We start from the raw sequence: 19,106 nt of genomic DNA, 5'->3' as shown, positions 1-19,106 counted from the left end.
CCTATACCTGACTGTTACGTCCACTAGGACTAACCTAGTCAGACAATAACACGACAATCATAACAATCAAAGTCTCGGTGGTAGTGAGGAAAAAAAAAGGTTTATTTATAACACACAAAAGATACTCAGGTGGGGTAGGATGGGACAAAGTGATTGTGCCAAAGAAAGTGAAATTAATATAAAAAAAGTAGGACTGTCTTCTCTGGAGCTACAGAAAAGAAACACAAACAAAATGACTAACTGACTAACTAACAAAAGACTTCCCAGAACAGTATAAAAGGTGGCACAACCAATAATCCTAGTGAGTTAACAAAGACAATGCCTACGTGTGCGGGAATGTACAGGGTACCCCAACTTACCTAGTCCCAAGCAAAAACAACCCCCCACTACCTCTAACAACTCTATAAAGTTGACAAGATTAAACAAGATCAGCACAAGCGCAAGTGGAAAGAAGGAGCAAGAGAGGGAGAAGGCTTCTTCTTCTTTTTCTTCTTGGTGTTTTACGGCAGTCGGCATCCTTATAGTTGCATTACCGCCCTCTTCTGGACTTCTTTACTTCTTTACTACTAATTTTCTTCCTTTTTAAATTCTTTTATTAACCCAGTTAAAACAAGATATCCCAGTATGATTTTCCTCCTCTCTACATTTCCCACTCTATTATACTTTTGAAACTTTTCTCCACTGCTCCTGTCCTCCCACAGCCTGCCCATCATCTCTTCCCTCTCCCTTTCATATCCATGACATTCAGCCATCACAGCTCCACTGTCTCTCTCTCCACAGCTACTAGACCAGTTGGATGTTTCCAGAGGTGGAAAGAGTACTAAATATTATACTCAAGTCAAGTACTGTTACTCTGATGAAATTTTACCTAAGTACAAGTAAAATTACCAGTCAAAAAATCTACTCAAGTAAAAGTAAAAAGTAAGTCATTTTAAAATGTACTTTGAGTAAAAGTAAAAAGTTACTTTTTAACCATGGGTGCTTTTGCCTCTATTGTGTTGTGGGAAAAAAGGAGACAAGGACCTATGCCCATCTCAACAAGATCTTTTTATTGCAGCAAATTAAAGTGCTTACGGGAATGTTAGCCTGGCCAAAGCCATCCCAGTTCTGCTTCTTTTATTCGCAGTATAGGTTGGGGACGCTATACTGGGTGAATTTTCACATTGGAAATTTGCCAGGCCAATAGCAAAACGGGGCAGATTTGGGGGAGGGCACAAATGACGATGATGCCAAATGATGTGCGTAACATAACATACGTCACGGCAACGGTTAGCGTTTGAATGAGAGCAGGTCCAATCGTTTCAAGCCAGAGCATTTACTCCTCCCACCAACCATACAGGGCACAGCGTCCCCAGACCCTATACGTGATGAAAAAAGAAGCAGAAAGGGGGTGGCTTTACCCAGGCTAGGAAACGCTGCGTTAAAACTACTATTCCACCAGAACAAAAAAATCGTTAATACAATTCTATAGCCAAGCTCAGCAGGAAGTGAGATCTTTGGACCTTTTTAAATTTCACATACAATTTAAGACACTTAACTGTAAGTGTGTGAGTGAAATATCAGGTGTGCTTAATATCACCATTTGATGACAAATGAACTGCTTGAAAACTTATATTTATTTTATTCACCTATTTGCAAAAAAGGTAGGGTTCGCGTTCTACTAACATTCAAACAAAGATCAAAACATGGCATGCCTAAAGGAGGTGACATAATTCAAACAGTACTAGATGTCACATAAAACGAAATTAACTGGCAGTACACCACAAAGACCTCTTCCTCATACCTTTAGAACACAAAATAAAATCAAACAGAATCTTCACACCACATCTCTCTCTTCTCTGAACTTCCTGTTGAGTCTCAGCAGCAGTTGGTTTTCAAAGTTATTTGAGTCTATCGCTCGCCTTGGGAGTAAACAGCAGGCCGGACACTGAACAGCCGCTCGCAGGCAGCTGACGCAGGAGAAGTGTTGTAGCTTCAGAGCAAGTTTTTTATGTGCGGAAACGAGTTGAGCAGATCCATCTTGTTTGAAATGCAGCAAGGTACCCGTCCAACTCCCCAGTACCTTGTGACCTTCTTGCCTTCATTGATGTAAAGAGTCTTCTTCATCTGATGAGTTTTGCCCAACGTGCTCTGCCACCTGCCATCCTGTCTGCTTGCTGTCTCACATAAGTCAGGCTGTTGAGAGCCAAACACACACCACATGCCCATTTTCAGTATTTCTGACATACTGCGTTAATTAGCAAAAATTACAACTCAACTTTGGAGACATATTTGTTATTATATTATTATATTATACATATTTTTTTTTTGTACATTCCCTTAGTTTTGTCTGATTTTTGTTATTGCACATTTCCATGTTAAAACTATTTAACTCTTTTGCATGGATGCTTTCAGTTAGAAGCCATACTTAAAAATATAAAATGTACAGGACAGTCTTGAAGTGCTTGGAATGCAAGGGCAATTGGAATATCCACAAATTGTGTAGAAACATCATGTCAAAAGATTGTGTTGGCATAATTATGACATGGTGCCAAAAGATGAAATCATACCTGCTTCAATGACATCTGCCTTTCTCAGTCCAGTTGGTCTTGAACTTGGGGAGGAGGATGGCAGCAGCAATCAGCTCAGGATCCTCCATCATCTGACCAAATCGTTTTGAGACACCATCCGAATACCTTGATGGTGGCAGACCATATCTTAGAGGAGGTTTCCAGATTGCTCAGCTTTGCTTGGAGTTGGAAGATCCTGGCAGGAGCCACCCCCATGTGTGTGTTGGTTTCAGACTGCAGGATATTCAAAGCTTTTACCAAAGGTGTCATCACGTTTCGGTACTCTGTCAGGAAAGCTATTTCTGCAGAACTCAACCTGTATGAAAATCAGAGCAAATGAATACCATTTTAGTCGGGAAATGTACTATGAAAAACAAATCAATAACATAGCTTCAGGCAATTTCTTTAAAATGAATTATATCACATTACATTTAGCAAATGCTTTATCTAAAGCTACTTACAAGAGGACTAATGGCATACAATACGTCCATCCCCCACCTCCCCCAATACAGCCCGAATATGGCCCACTACACACACGTCTAACCACACCTGGGCTACACAAAAAGCATTAGCTGCTATACACGAATATTAAAGTGAAATGTTGCACCGAAGTCTCATAGCTCGCCTGTGTGCACCAATTGAAAATGATGATTAACTGTGTCGGGGGTACAAAAAGGTGGATTTCTACACAAAAACCGCTGCATCCCCAGCTGTCTACATATTTGCTATTATCATTCAAACATTAGCTGCCATGTGTGTTTGTTTAGTACTATTTATTGGCCTGTTGGATGTAGACTATGGTAGGTCCAATGACAGTATATAAGACGTAGGACTGATGACGCTAGGTTGGCAAGCTAACTTGCTTGCACGATAGCCAGCCGAATAACAGAATAGCTAGTTGCCGTTGGTTATCTGTCGGTACTGATCAACAGTTTGCTACTTCAGTATTAGGCAATGCCATCCAGTATTTTAGATAGAACTATAGCCAGCCTGTCCGTCAGTAAGTTTAACCATAGCCGCAGAGTTCTCTGGTTTAAGCGGAAAGGGAACGTGACTTACCTCAACATGCTTGCGCAGATTAGTGTCGAATTTTTGTACGCAGAAATGGTTTGTCGTCTGGGTACACACAATTACATTGCATAACAAAGCGTCACCCCTTTTCTCACGAAGCCGAAGTGGTCACTTATATAGGGCCAGGGGTGCACTCAATTCTTGAATTCTCTGAAGGGTCGTCCACATGCTCCTCTGCCTCCTCCATGCCCGACATCGTCTGTGAGGCGTGAGACTATCACGCATGCTTTCTGTTATTCACTCCCGATCGGTTTTTTCCTTTCATTTTTTTTTTTTACTCAGTAACGCTTGTGATGAAAAATGTAAAAAAGTACTTACTTAAAAGAAAACATACTTAAGTAAAAGTAAATTACACTTTTCAAAAAGTACTTGAAAAGTACAAGTACACAAAAAAGCTACTCACATTACAGTAACGCGAGTAATGTACTTCGTTACTTTCCACCCCTGGATGTTTCCCTATTATGTTGAGTGTGCTATTTAATCTACTGTGCCCTATTCTTAGTCTGCTCATTGTCACCTGTTCCACTCTGATACCTCCACAACACCCCACCTCACCTACTTCATCTTGTAGTTTATATAAATGTCTCCCCTTTTCCTGGATTTTCCAATATTGTTTCCATTGATTAATTATTTCTTTCCATTTAAACTTTTCCCTTCTGCTTTGGATAATTTTACTTTCATTTCCACTCTTCTTTCTTTGCTGCCTCCTTTGCCATTTGATCTCCTTTTTCATTCCTTGTATTCTCAAATGAGCTGGTACCCACATGAATGTTATTTCCCTCCCCTGCTGTGCTAATCTGGTTCTCACCATTATTTCATATAATATTTCCGATGTGTTTTGCTGTTCTGTTTTTAATGCTTAAGAGTGATGGATTGATCGCTACATATGATTATCTTCCTATCTGCCCTGTCCTCCACCCATTCTATTGCCAGTACTATGCCAGTTCCATGCATATTACACTTATGATCTGAAGTTCTTTTTATACTTTGTTATTATGACTAGAAAACACTACTGCTTGCACCTGTTGCTCCTGTTTTTGGGTTCTTTTGATCCGTCTTATATAAGTACTATATTCCCCATACTTTCATATGTATAGATTATAAAATTCTTTTACCAAGTCCACTGTTTTATTTTTTCTTTTAATGTCCCATATTTGATCTACACTTGCTTCGTGTATGGTCATTGGTCGTCACAAAAATGTTGGGCTGACTATTTTTAGGTGCTCTACTATTCCCTCACTGACCACCCAAACTTGATTTTGCTCTCTCCCCTTTTCCCAACACATTTCCAGACTCTCTTGTTGGATTGTCTTCCTTATGTCCTTTTAAATGTATCCAGTAATTGGCTATTAGCTGCTTTCTCTTATTCATAATGGCATTTCTGCTGCTTCCACCTGAAGGGAACAAACTGGAGCCGTTTTCATTGCACCGAGACATATTCTTAGTGAATAATATCTAGCTGCAATAATGCGATTTAGCTGCTGATCCGTACCCACACTACCATAGTCTATTCTAGATCTCGTAATTAATTATATGTATAATATTTTTAAGGACATAAAATCCGCTCCCCAATTTAGCCCAGTTAACATTCTCATAATATTTAACATCCCTTACTTTTTTTTAACTATTCCCTTCACCATGTTCTTTCCACGTTAATCTAGAATCAAAAATCAATCCCAAGATCGCATGCTGTTTACCCTTCTAAAATTCTTTCCATATAAGTTTAACTTTTTATTTTCACTAATTTTCTTTTTGAGAAAAACATTACTTAATTTTTTCCACCGAGATTTAAAACCCCATTCTGCTCCCATTTTTCCACTTGATCTATCCCTTCCTGTTTTCTTAACTATATGATCTATGTTGCCTTCCCTCTTCTATAAATGCCCCATCATCTGCAACAGAGATCTTCCCATTCTGTAGGTATAGTATCAAAAAGTATCATTTATCATTATTGTAAATAGTGTAGGACTTATAAACACTCCCCTGGCGTCCATTCTCTACAATATAGCTTTCTGATAGTCTCTGATCCAATTTAACTGAATAACTCTTTCCTTAAAAAATCCATAACCCAGTTAAATAAGTTTCCCTCAATTCCCATTTACTGCCTTTTACATCACAAACCTTCTCTCCACACATGTCATAGGCTTTTTCTACATTGAAGAACACTGCTGCCACCGTTTCTTTATTTTACCTGTGCTTTCCTGATGTTGTGTCTTCTAAACCTCACTGGATCCATTGTGCTCCTACCCCTTCTAAATCACTTGAGTTTATTCAACCAATCCCCTTTTTCGAAATATACATGGATCTCTCATTAATCCTATCTCTCCATTATTTACCTATATGTGATGTTAAGTGCTATGGGTCTGTAGTTTTTGTCTTACTGGAATCTATTCCAGCTTCCTGATTGGGATTATTAACCTTAACCTCTTTCCAGACTTATTGTTAATGTATATTTTCACAATCCCCCCTACTTAGATGTTAATCATAGTATAACACTATTTGATCTTTACCTGGTGCACTCCTTTGTGTTTGGCTATTTGCTCTTTTCATTTCTCCAATGGTACATGGGACATCTAATGGTTTACCTTAACATCCTTTCTTTTTAACACCTCCCTGTTTTCATTTCTAGTTTTGTCCTCGTCCATGCTCGTCCCCCCGTAAATATGTGAGCTGTGCACAACAACAAAAGTCTTAGCCAAACTCAATCCTTTCAGCTCCAACCATGTTTCAACATTCCCAGACTTCTCATATCTTAGTGGCGCGCCCATCGATCCACAAACTTCCTCCAATACGACCTCTTGCTGTGTCTAATTGTTTTTTTATCACATTGGCCTGTGCTTGTTTTATTGGATCAGTGGTGAAGTAAAGGTTATGGTATCTGTCTTAACTAGATAAAAACTGCTGTTGGGCTGTTTATATATATATATATAAGTTATATATATCTATCTATATATAGATAATTATATATAATAATATATATATATTTATATATATAGGATAATGGTCACTTCCTATGTCCCTTTGATATACCTTCATTAAATCGGAGCTATGCATTGGTCACTAGTGTCAGATCTAATACCGCTCCTTCCCAGTATTTACATCTATCCTCGTCCTCTCCCATCATTCACACAAACCAGATTCTCCCATCCAACACTTCCTCACTATCTCCCCATTGCGGTCATCTTCTCACCCCCCATAGTGTATTATGAGCATTAAAATTTCCACACCACCTGTGTTGTTCCGTTTGCTTTTAACCTTCTATTCTTCACAATTTTACACATGTCCAACGTCTGCATGGGTTATAAAAATGTTATTGCCAGTTTCCTCTTTCCTATCCATACTTCTATTATAATACTCTCCATCTCAATTCCAATATCAATAACCTGTAGGGAATGACCTCTTTTACAAACGTGATACATCCACTCCTGTCCCTTCTCTCTGTCTCTTCTGATGCCACAATCCTTTAATAATGAAATCTAAGTTTGGTTTTAACCAGATTCCTGGGTCACAATATGTCTGTTTTTTCCTGCTGACTATAGATGAAATTGTTTGGGGGGGGGGGGGGGGACACTGTCTAACAAGCACTGCTTCACTTGTATAATATCACTGTAGTGACAGAGATCTCAATCTCAGTATATTACCAGACATGCTCTGATGTCATATGTCATTTTCAAAGACATAATTTCAAATATTCCAACAAAACACAAAACACACAAAAAGCACCTGAAAAAACTGTTAAATGACATTTAAAAAAATGTCAAAAACAAAACATTTACAGAAATGTTCAATGAAGGTTTGCAGAGAAACACCATTATTTTACAGGCTTTCAAATCAAATCAAATCAAATCAATTTTATTTGTATAGCCCAAAGTCACAAAGTACATTTGCCTCAGAGGGCTTTACAATCTGTACAGGGAGTGACACCCTCTGTCCTTAGACCCTCGGTTCGAGTGAGGAAAAACTTGCCCACAAAAACCCTTTTAACAGGGAAAAAATGTGGAAGAAACCTCAGGAAGAGCCACAGAGGAGGGATCCCTCTCCCAAGACGGACAGACGTGCAATGGATGTCACGTGTACAGGACAAATCAACACAAACATATTGTACAATGACTGATAAAATGGCAATGAATTATAATGAATGATAAAAATGATTACAGTAATAGATATGGTAGTAATAATGACAGTAATAATATATGTAGTGGGCGTCATGCAGGATCACAGCAGCAGCCACGATCCACGAGAACCTGCTGGACGACAGAGCACAGAAACTCCGGGGAAGTTTGGTTAGTAACATGCATTAATGAGACATGTCCACAGATGGAGAGATATGGAGAGATATGGAGAGATATAGAGATATAGATATATATATAGAGAGAGAGTGAGATATAGAGAAATATAGAGAGATATATATAGAGAGAGAAAGATATAGAGAGATAGAGAGATAGAGAGAGAGAGAGAGAGAGAGAGAGAGAGAGAGAGAGAGAGAGAGAGAGAGAGAGAGAGAGAGAGAGAGAGAGAGAGAGAGAGAGAGAGAGAGAGAGAGAGAGAGAGAGAGAGAGAGAGAGAGAGAGAGAGAGAGAGAGAGAGAGAGAGAGAGAGAGAGAGAGAGAGAGAGAGAGAGAGAGAGAGAGAGAGAGAGAGAGAGAGAGAGAGAGAGAGAGAGAGAGAGAGAGAGAGAGAGAGAGAGAGAGAGAGAGAGAGAGAGAGAGAGAGAGAGAGAGAGAGAGAGAGAGAGAGAGAGAGAGAGAGAGAGAGAGAGAGTTTTCGGTAAGGGAGATGTGTGCATCTTCAACCAATACCGTGCCTGGCTGGCATAACCCTCGGTGGGGTCCCCCGGCAGTGTAATCCTATGGCAGCATAACTAAGGGATGACCTGAGCCAGCCCTAACTATAGGCTTTATCAAAAAGGAAAGTCTTAAGTCTATTCTTAAAGGTGTTGACCGTGTCTGCCTCCCGAACCCAGAAAGGTAGTTTGTTCCACAGAAGAGGAGCCTGATAGCTGAAAGCTCTGGCTCCCAATCTACTTTTGGAAACTATAGGAACCACAAGGAACCCAGCGTCCTGAGAGCGCAGTGTTCTAGAGGGGTAATAAGGTATTATGAGCTCTTTTAGATAAGATGGTGCCTGACCATGAAGAGCTTTGTAAGTAAGGAGAAGAATTTTAAATTCTATTCTAGATTTAATAGGTAGCCAATGCAAGGAAGCCAAAATGGGAGAGATGTGATCTCTGATCTTGGTTCCTGTCAGAACACGTGCAGCAGCATTCTGAATTAACTGCAAAGTTCTAAGAGACTTATTGGAGCAGCCTGATAACAAAGAGTTACAATAGTCCAGCCTTGAAGTAACAAATGCGTGGACTAGTTTTTCTGCATCCGCCTGAGAGACAATGCGTCTGATTTTAGCGATGTTACGTAAGTGGAAGAATGCAGTCCTCGAAATTTGTTTTATGTGGACGTTAAAGGACAAATCCTGATCAAAAACAACTCCAAGATTCTTTACAGTGGAGCTGGAGGCCAGGGTGATCCCATCTAAAGTAACTAAGTCTCTAGAAAGAGAGTTTCTGAGGTGTTTGGGTCCAATTACAAGAACTTCAGTTTTGTCTGAATTTAACATCAAAAAATTGTAGGTCATCCAACTTTTTATATCCTTAAGGCATGCTTGGAGTTTAGTTAATTGATTGGTTGCATCAGGCTTGATCGATAAATATAATTGGGTGTCGTCAGCATAACAATGAAAATTGATAGAATGATTCCTAATGATGTTCCCTAAAGGAAGCATATATAAACTGAATAGAAGTGGTCCAAGTACAGAACCTTGTGGGACTCCATGACAAACTTTGGTCTGCATGGAGGATTCATCATTGACGTGAACAAACTGAGATCGATCTAAAAAGTACGATTTAAACCAGCTTAGGGCGGTTCCTTTGATGCCAATTCGATGTTCCAGTCTCTGTAAAAGAATTTGATGGTCAATGGTGTCAAATGCAGCACTAAGATCTAACAGGACAAGTACAGAGATGAGTCCTTTGTCTGATGCCATTAGGAGGTCATTTGTAACTTTGACTAATGCGGTCTCTGTGCTATGATGCACTCTAAATCCTGACTGAAAATCCTCAAATAGACTATTGTTATGGAGAAAGTCACACAGCTGATTAGCTACAGCTTTCTCAAGTATCTTAGACAGAAAGGGAAGGTTTGATATCGGTCTGTAGTTGGCTAAGACCTCTGGGTCTAGAGTGGGCTTTTTAAGAAGAGGTTTAATTACAGCTACCTTAAAGGACTGTGGTACATATCCTGATAATAAAGACAGATTAATCATATCCAATAACGAATTACTAACTACAGGTAAAATTTCCTTGAGCAACCTGGTTGGGATGGAGTCTAAGAGACAGGATGACGGCTTAGCTGCAGAAATGATTAAAGTTATTTGATGAAGGTCGATGGGGGAAAAACAGTCTAAATACATATCAGGTTTTACAGCTGTTTCAGAACTTGCTGTATCAGAATGCAGATCAATGTCTGTTGAGGGCAAGAGGTGATGGATTTTGTCTCTAATAGTTATAATCTTATCATTAAAGAAGCTCATGAAGTCATTGCTACTTAGACCTAAAGGAATAGATGGTTCAGTAGAGCTGTGATTCTCTGTTAGCCTGGCTACAGTGCTGAAGAGAAACCTGTGGTTGTTCTTATTCTCCTCAATTAAAGAAGAGTAATAGGCTGCTCTGGCATTACGGAGAGCCTTCCTGTATGTTTTGAGATTATCTTGCCAGGCTAGATGAAATTCTTCCAGTTTAGTGGCACGCCATTTGCGTTCAGATTTACGTGCCTCTTGCTTTAATTTACGAGTCTGCTGGCTATACCATGGTGCTAGCCTTCTTTGTTTAATTATCTTCTTTTTCAGAGGTGCAATAGAGTCTAGAGTTGTCCGTAATGAGCCTGTAATACTATCAACAAGATGGTCTATTTGTGGGTGGCTAAAGGAAGTAGACAAGTCCTCTGTTACAGTTAGACATGGCATTTGATTCAATGCTGAAGGAATCACTTCCTTAAATTTGGCTACAGCACTATCAGATAAACATCTGCTGTAGAAGCTTCTACACAAAGGCTTATAGTCCGGTAGTATGAACTCAAAGGTTATTAAAAAATGGTCAGACAGAAGAGGATTCTGTGGGAAGACTATTATATTATCAATTTCAATGCCATATGAAAGAACAAGATCAAGAGTGTGGTTCAGACAATGAGTCGGTTTATTTACACTTTGACAAAAGCCAATTGAGTCTAATAGAGAGATAAACGCAGTACTAAGACTATCATTGTGGTTGTCCACATGAATGTTAAAATCACCTACAATAATTACTTTATCTGTTTTAAGGATCAAGCCTGATGCAAATTCTGCAAATTCAGATAAAAATTCAGAATAAGGACCTGGAGCTCGATATACTGTAACAAATAAAATTGGCTGTAAAGTTTTCCAGGTTGGGTGAGTGAGGCTAAGGACAAGACTTTCAAATGAATTATAATTTAGTTTAGGTTTGGGATTTATTAATAGACTTGAGTCAAATATGGCTCCAACTCCACCACCTCGACCAGTACTACGAGGAACATGAGTATTATAATGACTCGGAGGAGTGGATTCATTTAAGCTAACATATTCATCCTCCTGCAGCCAGGTTTCAGTGAGGCAAAACAAATCAATATCATAGTCAGATATTAATTCATTGACTAAGACAGCTTTAGATGACAAAGACCTGATATTCAATAGTCCACATTTAATTCTCTTATTTTGGACTGTTGGAGATGTTGATTTAATTTGTATTAAGTTTTTATGATGAACTCCTCTTCTGTTTGTTTTATCTTTAAATAATGTAGGTGCACGGGGGACAGACACAGTCTCTATACTAAAGGACTGGGTGGGCAACTGCTCTAATGGAGGCGCAGAGAAGCGTGTAAGACTGTAGCTCTGCTTCCTGGTCTCAACTCTGGGTTGTCGACATGATTTTGGTCAGCTAATAAACTTGGCCATATTTCTAGATATGAGAGCTGCTCCATCCAAAGTGGGATGGATGCCGTCTCTCCCAATCAGACCAGGTTTTCCCCAGAAAGGTGTCCAATTGTCTATGAAGCCCACATCGTTTGCTGGACACCACCTCGACAGCCAGCGGTGAAATGACGACATGCGGCTATACATGTCATCACTGGTCACATTGGGGAGGGGACCAGAGAAAACTACGGAGTCCGACATCGTTTTGGCGTATTCACACACCGATGAAACATTAATTTTAGTGACCTCCGATTGGCGTAACCGGGTGTCATTACCGCCGACGTGAATAACAATCTTACTGTATTTACGCTTATCCTTAGCCAGCAGTTTCAAAAAAGATTCGATGTCGCCCGCTCTGGCCCCCGGGATGCATTTAACTATGGCCCCCGGTGTCGCTAACTTCACGTTTCGGACTATGGAGCTGCCAATGACCAGAGTTGGCCTCTCAGCGGGTGTGTCGCTGAGCGGGGAAAATCTGTTTGAAACGTGGAGCGGTTGGTGGTGTACCGTGGGCTTCAGTTTGGGGCTATGCCTCCTTCGAACAGTCACCCAGCCTCCCGGCTGCTCGGGAACTACCGGGGGACGGCTAACTGAAGCTACCTGTGGCTGTACCGCACCGGCTACAGGGGACTGGCTAACTATCTGAGCTACTGACTGTTCGGTGGTGCGGTACCGTGCCTCTAACTCACTGACCCTCGCCTCCAAAGCTACAAATAAACTACATTTATTACAAGTACCGTTATCACTAAAGGAGGACGAGGAGTAACTGAACATGTGGCACACAGGACAGGAGAGAGCAGGAGAGGAGAGAGGAGGAGAGGAGAGAGGAGAGGAGAGGGACGCCATTGCTATAGCTAGGCTAGTTAGTGTGGCTAACAGAAACTGGAGAAACTATCAGATTGTAGTTACTAGAGTTCAGAGAGCTGTTTATGCACAGACAGAACAAGTCAGAGAGTAGTGCAGAGATAAGTAGATAGTCGCTGATGTGAGAAATATACGGAAATCTGTTCAGGTGAGCAGAGCAGAGAGCACCGTGGCAACAACACAGATACCGGAAGTGACACAATACGTTACCGTAAAGCACGCAAAGATCCGTAAAGCACGCCAAGTCAGGATGCCACATAGGGCATCACAAGTCCAAACATAATGTTTGGAACCAAGCTGATAGCACTTGGTACTCCCAGGCAGTCTCCCATCCAAATTCTACCCAGCCCTAGCCTGCTTAGCTTCCAAGATCAGACAAGGTCAGGTGTGTTCACCACCATACAACTACAACCATTCCACTACAATGCACGTGATAAGGCATCAGCCAGGACATTTTCAGATCCCTTTTTATGACAGATGGTGAGGTTGTAGTTCTGAGCGATTAAGGACCAACGCATCAGACGCTGGTTATGATTTTGCATCCTGGAGAGAAACACGAGAGGATTATGATTCGTGAAAACCTGAATGGGCTTCACACTGGACCCGAGATATACTTCAAAATGTTGCAGAGCAAATAGCAGTGCAAGAGCTTCCTTTTCGATGGTAGAATAGTTCAACTGATGTTTATTGAACTTTCGTGAAAAGTAACTCACAGGATGAGCAATGCCCTGGTAGTCCACTTGCAGCAGAACATCCCCAGCACCAATTGCACTGGCATCAACTTCAAGCTGGAAGGGCAAAGAGAAATCCAGTGCAGACAGAACAGGAGTGCAACATAGTAGACTTTTCAGACTCTCAAAAGACTGTTGACACTCACTGGACCAACTGAATGGTTTTGAGGGACTGGAAGTTTCTGCAAAACCTGTGGTAGTATCCAGCCATCCCAAGGAAACGGCGCAACTCTCTGCTGGTGGTAGGTATGGGAAACGCTGTAATGGCAGAGATCTTTGCATCCACAGGACGCACCCGTCGTTGGCCAACCTGCTGACCAAGATAAAGTACAGTGCCTTTTCCAAATTCACATTTGGCGAGGTTGAGTGTAAGAGAGGCACTGGACAGGCGGGTGAAAACTTCCCTCAATGTAGTTATGTGACTTAGCCAGTCATCTGAATATACAACAATGTTGTCAAGGTATGCTCTGCAGTGTGAAACACCTCCCAGTACCTTACTTACAAGCCTCTGAAAAGTAGCAGGTGCGTTGCACAGACCGAAGGGCATCACAGTGTACTGGAGGAAACTGTCAGGGGTCACAAAAGCTGAAATCTGCCAGTATCCCTTTAACATGTCGAGTTTACTGACAAACTGTGCTGGACCGATCTCATCAATGCAGTCATCAATAAGAGGTAATGGATGTGCATCAGGAACAGTTACAGCATTTACCTTGCGGAAGTCAGTACAGAATCTCGGACTCCCATCAGACTTTGTATCCAGAAGGCAAGGGGAACTCCATGGACTGGAACTTTGTACTGCAAATCCATTCTGGAAAAGATAGTCAACCTCTTTCTTAATAATTTCCCTCTTAGTGGGATTAACCCGGTAGGCATGCTGTTTTATCGGGACTGGGTTTGTCAGAACAATGTCATGAGCGATAACAGAGGTTTGAGAGGGAATGTCATGGAACAAGACAGGTAAATCACAGATGAGTTTCTCAACATCACAACGCTGGGTATCAGAGAGATGTGACAAGTAGTGGGACAAGTTAGACAGTACCTCAGTATTACTGAGCCTTGCCCCCTGTGGTGTAGCAGTATGCATCACCAACTCATCTTCATCAAGAGTGCTCACCTTTGAGATGGAAGCCATAGGTGAGACAGCAGTCTGCACATCTTGATCTGAGGGTGGCCTCTCTGGAGTCTCTCTGGAGCAGTACCGTTTCATCATGTTGACATGACACCTTCTGGACCGCTGCCTGCGGTCAGGAGTTTTGATGACGTAGTTTGTGACACTGAGTTTTTTCTCTACGACGTAAGGACCAGAAAACTTATTCGAGAGAGTAGAGCCAGTAACAGCCAAGAGGATCAGAACTTTGTCACCTGGTTGAAATGAGTGGGCCCTCGCTCTTTGATCAAAATGTTTCTTCATCTTCACTTGGGAAGACGTCAGGGCATCCCTAGCCAAGGAGCAGGCTAGCTGGAGGCGATCCTTGAGCTTGGCAACATAATCTGGGATACTTGTGACTCCTTTCTCTGGTGTGACCAGCTGCTCTTTAAGGACCTTTAAAGGACCCCTGACCTCATGTCCGAACACTAGCTCAGCAGGACTGAAACCTAGTGACTCCTGTACAGCCTCACGGGCAGCGAACAAAACAAATGGGACACCCTCATCCCAATCCTTCTGAGACTCATGGCAGTGCTTGCGCAACATGGATTTCATGGTCTGGTGAAACCTCTCAAGTGCCCCCTGGCTTTCAGGATGGTAAGGACTAGATGTCACATGGTTGATGCCTAGAGTTTTAAGCACATGAGCAAACACCTTGGACTTGAAATTGGTGCCCTGATCTGATTGAATAACTTTAGGCAGACCAAACACTGTGAAAAATTTTACCAAAGCCTTGGTGACAACCGGAGCCGTTTTTTTCCGGAGTGGGATGGCCTCTGGGAACCTGGTGGAAGCACACATCACTGTTAGGAGAAACTGATTTCCGGCTTTAGTCTTGATGACAAGTACGACAATGCTGAACAACATCAGACTTGACTCCTGGCCAAAATAAATGTTTAAGGGCTCTGTTATAGGTTTTGGTCACCCCCATGTGTCCTGACCACGGGTGGTCATGAGCTAAGGACAGCACCTGCGAACGATAAGCCATAGGCACAACGACCTGGTATGTTACACCCCAGTTTGCATCCTCTTCTGAAGCATCACTAACCCAGCGATGCATCAACAGGCCCTCATCATAAACATAAGGTGCTTTCGTCATCTTGGTTTCCACATGGCTGGGAACAGAAGAATGACATTTGGAAAGTGTGCTATCACCTTGCTGTGCTGCAATGAATTCCTCTCTGGTGGCTGGAAGATTCATGACCTCCGATCCTGCTCAATAACCATAAAAGAGTCAGATAAGTCAAGACCGTATTTCTTTGACTGGGCTCTGGTTATCACACAAGCAGGAAAGATATCCGATTTCTGGGTTGTGCTGTCAAACTCGAGGTTCAGATCAGGTCGGTCTACTACTTCTGGGGCCGGCACCACCTTGTCTCCAGCTATGTCGTTGCCAAGAATGAAATCAACACCGTTAATGGGCAAGGCAGGTAGAACAGCCACTTTAAATAATCCACTGACCAGGGGAGACTGAAGATGAACTTTGTGCAGGGGAGCCAGTACGAAACCCATTTCAACACCCCGAACAACTGCACTTGAGTGACACGACGTATCAGATGTTAAAGATAAGATACCCTCTAGAATCAGGGACTGGGCGCTTCCTGAATCCCTTAGGATGGTTACCGACTGTTGATCTTTTGGATCCCCATTTAGTGAAACAAAGCCCTCTGAAATGAAGGGTTTAAAACAGGGATCAGGTTCATCACCTTCAACATCGCCTTGTGACGTTTCAGTGTCTGGAAGGGAAACAGTCCTAATCAGGCCTATGCCTTTTGGTTGTGATGAGCTGGAGGGAAGCTGTTGTTTATGCCTTAGAGAAAGACAATCAGCGATAACATGACCCTTCTTATGACAGTAGAAGCATTCACGAGAGTCACGTGGGGGTGACTGTGGTCCTTTAGCCCTTTCAAGAGGACTGTGGCCAGATTCAGGCCTCATGGGGGGAGACATTGAGAATTTGTCAGGGCGGGAAGAAGACATGAACACATTTTTATGTGTTAAAACAAACTCATCAGCCAAGATAGCTGCTTTAGACAGGGTAGTCACTTTTTGTTCGTTTAAGAAAATCACCATCTTCTCAGGCAAAGCCTTCTTAAAGTCTTCTAACAACATCAGCTCGTGAAGGGATTCAAAACTCTTCTTGATATCATTAGCATTGCACCATTTGTCAAAAAGAACCCCCTTCTCTCTTGCAAATTCAACAAAGGTTTGACCACTTAACTTTTTATGATTCCTGAATTTCTGCCTGTAAGCCTCTGGCACAAGCTCATAGGCACGCAAAATCGAATCGAACTATTCTCTAGGGAAAGAGACGACACAACTTCTTGTGCTTTACCGACCAGTTTGCATTGAAGAAGGATAGGCCACATGTCCTTTGGCCATTCTAGTGCAGTGGCTATTCTTTCAAATGCACTGAAATAAGAGTCAACCTCTGCTTCTCGAAATGTTGGCACCAAAGCGATATTTTTACTCACATCAAAACTTTGTTTGTGGAAAACTGTTTGTGAAGGGGGAAATCGCTCAGATGGGTGTGCCATCATCTGCGCAGAGGAAATTCTCATGGCCTCCACCTCAAGCTGTCGTAACTTTACTTCCTTATCGGCCTCTATCTCTAGCCGGCGAACCTGTAATTTAAGGTCATAATCTGCTTTACGCACGCTCTCCTTTTCCTGTGCCTCTAGCTAAAGACGGGCTAAATGAACCCTCAACTTGGCATCACCACTAAACCCATGACTCTCTGGGGAAAAAGGCTCAAAATGAGGCAATGTTGCAGGAGGACCCTCATGAACAGTCTTATCACCCCGAGGTGTGGCCTGTGCAACCTGCTGTCCCCCTTCATCATCTAGAATAGAGGAAGCACTCGGTCTAGCCACAGAAACTCCCTCTAGTAAACCCTCAGCCCCCGACTGAACCAAGTCAACAGGGTCCGTAAAGACCTGTAACTCTATTAGTTTTTCTCTGACTTTATTTTTGATGTCCTTTTTAACACCATACTTTTGTACAGTAACATCAAAGTGTGCTGCAATAGACAACAAATCATCCTTGCGACATGAATCAAGTTTTTCAGAACTGGGATCATCAATAAAGTCCTGCAAAATAAAGCTCATGCTCACTCTCAATCCCACAACCACATCGACTCATCAATTTTGATTGTCTTAGCTCATGAAAAAAGTATCCCGGACAAGCCCCCAATTGTGTTACGTCCACTAGGACTAACCTAGTCAGACAATAACGCGACAATCATAACAATCAAAGTCTCGGTGGTAGTGAGGAAAAAAAAAGGTTTATTTATAACACACAAAAGATACTCAGGTGGGGTAGGATGGGACAAAGTGATTGTGCCAAAGAAAGTGAAATTAATATAAAAAAAGTAGGACTGTCTTCTCTGGAGCTACAGAAAAGAAACACAAACAAAATGACTAACTGACTAACTAACAAAAGACTTCCCAGAACAGTATAAAAGGTGGCACAACCAATAATCCTAGTGAGTTAACAAAGACAATGCCTACGTGTGCGGGAATGTACAGGGTACCCCAACTTACCTAGTCCCAAGCAAAAACAACCCCCCACTACCTCTAACAACTCTATAAAGTTGACAAGATTAAACAAGATCAGCACAAGCGCAAGTGGAAAGAAGGAGCAAGAGAGGGAGAAGGCCGGCAACATCCTCCATTTTAAGAAGCCTTCTTCTTCACCATTGGCCAGCTGGAAATGTGGGGAGCCAATAGCAGCAGTGGCAGCCTGCCTTCACAGGTGAGAAGTGTTTCTGCTGCAATCATTTAGTAAAAAAAACACAGGGAAGGGGGAGGAGAAACACAAAACACGCCTCTTGTGGCCAGGCACGTAACACTGGCAAACAGAGTCACAGGATTTTAGATTATTTGATGTTTTACTTATCTGCAATAAACACTAGTTCTGTGAACACAGATGCATAAATACAATTAAAGTACATGCCAACATATGTTTTATAAACGTTACTTCTTGTTTCCAAAATGGATCATTAGATAACACACAATTCAACTCCAAATGTCACATATTACGTAACTGTTAGTTACAACAATTTCAAAAAACATGGAGTAAGAAAGCACTTGGCAACCACGGCGAGGTCAAACTTCCTTTTTACAGGCAAAAACCTCGGGCAGACCCAAGCTCATTGGTAGATAGTCATCCACCACAACCGGTTGAGTTAAAGAGAGAGAGGGGGGCAGATAGACGGAGGGGGCTGCTGTGCAAATGTGTTGCTGTTCAATGGTACTTACAGATCCTTTCCAAAAAAATTTAAATATCATAGAAAAGCTTAAAGGTTAAACTTTTATAGATTATAGATTCAGGGCCCAACAATTTCAAGTATTTATTTGTTTATTTGTACATATTTTGAGGCAATCAGCCTGTGGCATTGCGTGGGAGTTATGGAAGCCCAGATTTCCTTGATGCTTGCTGTCAGCTCTTCTTTGTTTTTGGGTTTGGTGGCCCTCATTTCCTCTTGATAATACCCCATAGATTCTCAATGGGGTTTAGGTCTGGCGAGTTGGCTGGCCAGTCAAGCACTGTGATGGCATGGGCATTAAACCAGGTTTTGGTGCTTCTGGCGCTATGGGCAGGGGCCAGGTCCTACGCTTCCTACGTTGGCTCAGGCTCAGTAGTAGCTTGACCCGAGGAACCTGACAGTTGTAGCCCATCTCCCGGATGTGTCTGAATGTGGTG

Source organism: Larimichthys crocea, chromosome V (genome assembly GCF_000972845.2).
Source record: "Larimichthys crocea isolate SSNF chromosome V, L_crocea_2.0, whole genome shotgun sequence".
NCBI lineage: Eukaryota > Metazoa > Chordata > Actinopteri > Sciaenidae > Larimichthys > Larimichthys crocea.
The sequence above is the reverse complement of the archived record's forward strand: the minus strand, read 5'-3'. Positions refer to the sequence as shown.